This window comes from Nicotiana tomentosiformis, chromosome 3 (genome assembly GCF_000390325.3).
Source record: "Nicotiana tomentosiformis chromosome 3, ASM39032v3, whole genome shotgun sequence".
NCBI classification, from domain to species: domain Eukaryota; kingdom Viridiplantae; phylum Streptophyta; class Magnoliopsida; order Solanales; family Solanaceae; genus Nicotiana; species Nicotiana tomentosiformis.
In genome coordinates this window covers 17,038,539-17,041,112 of record NC_090814.1, presented here as the reverse complement: position 1 = coordinate 17,041,112, position 2,574 = coordinate 17,038,539, and the positions used below count along the sequence as shown (strand labels likewise).

Genomic DNA, 2,574 nt, shown 5'->3' with positions numbered 1-2,574 from the left:
AACATCAAAATAACATATGAAATCACGAATCGAACAGCAAAATGCATCATGCAAGCTATAAAACTCAAGAACTTCAATATTCACAGCCAAGCGTCTGATTCCTATCAAACCAACTAGGAATGACACCAAACTTTGTACCCAAGTTGTAAATGACATAAATAACATATTCTAAGTCCCAGAACAACAATCCGAATTTGATAACACCTAAGTTAACTTTCGGTTAAACCTATGAATTTTTCAACCCTTCAAATTGTCAACTTCCGACAAAAAGAGCCAAATCATCCTAGGGACTTCCAGATACTAATCTGGACATACTTTTAAGTCTAAAATTATTAGACGAACTTATTGGAACCATCAAAATACGAATCTGAGATCTTTACTCATAAGTCAAACTTTGATTAACTCTTCTTACTTAAAGCTTCTAAATTGAGAATTACTCTTTCAAAATAAAATCGAACTTCCCGAAAATCAAAATCAATCATGCACGCAACTTGTAATACATAACATGAAGCTATTCAAGACCTCAAACCCCCGAAGGGAGTGCCAATACTCGAAACGACCGATCGAGTCGTTATACTTCTAACTCCCTATCGAGTCAAACTAACTCACAAAAATCGAAATGAATGGAGCATTTCTCAAAACAAATCGCAGAGACGATAATAATCATGATTTATAGGGAATCAACGAAGAGTCACACAAGCATTTATTGTGGTAATAAACATAGAGGTCAAACTCTTGCATATCTCCACCTTGTGGAATCTTCCCACAAAACCTGTTATAACTCCGTTGAAGAACTGCCACGGTTGTTTTGTTAAGGCTGCTGGAAGGCTCCAATAAATATTGTTAATGTTTCAAATCTAACCTCGCTAAACTCTTCCCAAATGATAGCTTCAAGAAGTCGAATTCAAACTTATTATGATCTAAATATTCTTTCAAATATTGTCTTGTCTTTGCCAAACAAGAACGAAATATCTCCTTCAAGCATGTTGCGTGACAAGTCAATGTTGTCAAAGCTCCAACCAGCAAAAGAAGTAGGCACAACCCCTGTTAACTGGTTGTGTCCAAGGTAAAGATGCGTGTGTTTTCCAGCTAACTTGCCTAAGGATTCTAGGATTATTCCAATGAGTTTGTTCCTATCTAAACGAAGGAACTCGAGATTTGACAGTTGGGAAAGTGAAGGAGAGATTGTACCATCAAGATTGTTGTATCAAAACTTACTAAGATATTCAAGGACCGGTCCTGAAATGTTTGTTTGACTGATTCTCAAGAATGTGAGTTTTGAGAGCTTGCCGCTGCTTGGGTGGAATTGGACCTGAGATATTCTACATATTGTTGATGACCAAATATTGGAGGTTCGACAGGTCTCCGACGGCCGGGGAGAGGTGGCCAGCGTAATAAGTTTTGAAGATGTATAGGCTAGTCACTCGATTGGTCTTCTCGTCACATGAGAGAGTGGATACATCCCAATTAGTACAATAATCAATTTTGGGATCTCATGAGCCCAAGCCATAGAAGTTGCTGAAGGATTTCTTGATTTTCAGGAGGGCTTTTGTCACTTCGATTGCACCTTTCTGAGAGATGTAGAGAATTGAGAGAGAAAAAGAAAGGATGGAAACTACAGAGGTTTTCATTTTATGAAGCAGAAAACCGGAATGTGGTGTGATGTGTATGATAATTTGATGATAATACTTATATTTTGTGGTTTTGGCAATCTCTCTTAACTGGTTGCACTATGTAACAGTTGTAATTTTGCGGTATTGAGTACTGACACTTAAATAAGAGAAAACTGGAATTGTCTTTCCAAGAGCTCTTTGCTGATGTAATAGCATGTTCACAAACTTCTAAAATCTGTTTATTTTGATAAGTGCTTTTAAAGTGGTGTCGTTCTTATATATGCAAATTTAAATTCTCTTTTTACCTTATTATACAAAAATTTGCGACGAGACTATTGACATTTCTTGGCATAAGGTACATTTAGCCTTAAATGTTGAAACTAGTAATGCTTACCTTTCCTCTATTCATATATTAATATTAAACTGACTTCGTATTTTCACAATAGAGTTGGGTTGTAATTTTACCAACATCCCATTTTTTGAAAATTTTGCCCAATTAAATACAAAGCTAATTCACCCACTTAAGAGGAAACCTTCAAAAGGTCTGCCGATATAAAACCTAAACGATGCCTTTCCTTTTCCCTTCTTAATTTGTTTCCTGTTTTGTTTTTTTCAACTGCCACTTGGATAAATTTTTGGTCAAAACCTAGTGCCAAGGAAAAAATATGTGCCGCGGCAATCCAGAAACCAGCAAGCATAAAACAAAATGAGCTATTAAGTGAAGATTTGAGCTATTCGATGAAGATTTTAATAAATAGATAATTGTAATTTTCCAAGAATGTCATTTTAAAGTAGTGATTAAAATTTAAAACTATTCGGTAAAAATTTAAACTATTTGGTGATGTTTTGACCCATTTCGAAAGGAGCTTTGAGGGTTGAAGTTCGTAGGAGATGATACCCAATTTTTGTATAAGTTTGTATAATATCGTATAATTTTCTATAACAATATAAAAGTGCGTAT

The 2,574-nt window shown here is 35.3% G+C and overlaps 1 pseudogene; it reads right to left on the bottom strand.

Moving 5' to 3' along the window:
* Positions 1-550: 550 nt before the first annotated feature.
* Positions 551-1,713, bottom strand: LOC104112560 (polygalacturonase inhibitor-like; annotated as a pseudogene).
* Positions 1,714-2,574: the final 861 nt, after the last annotated feature.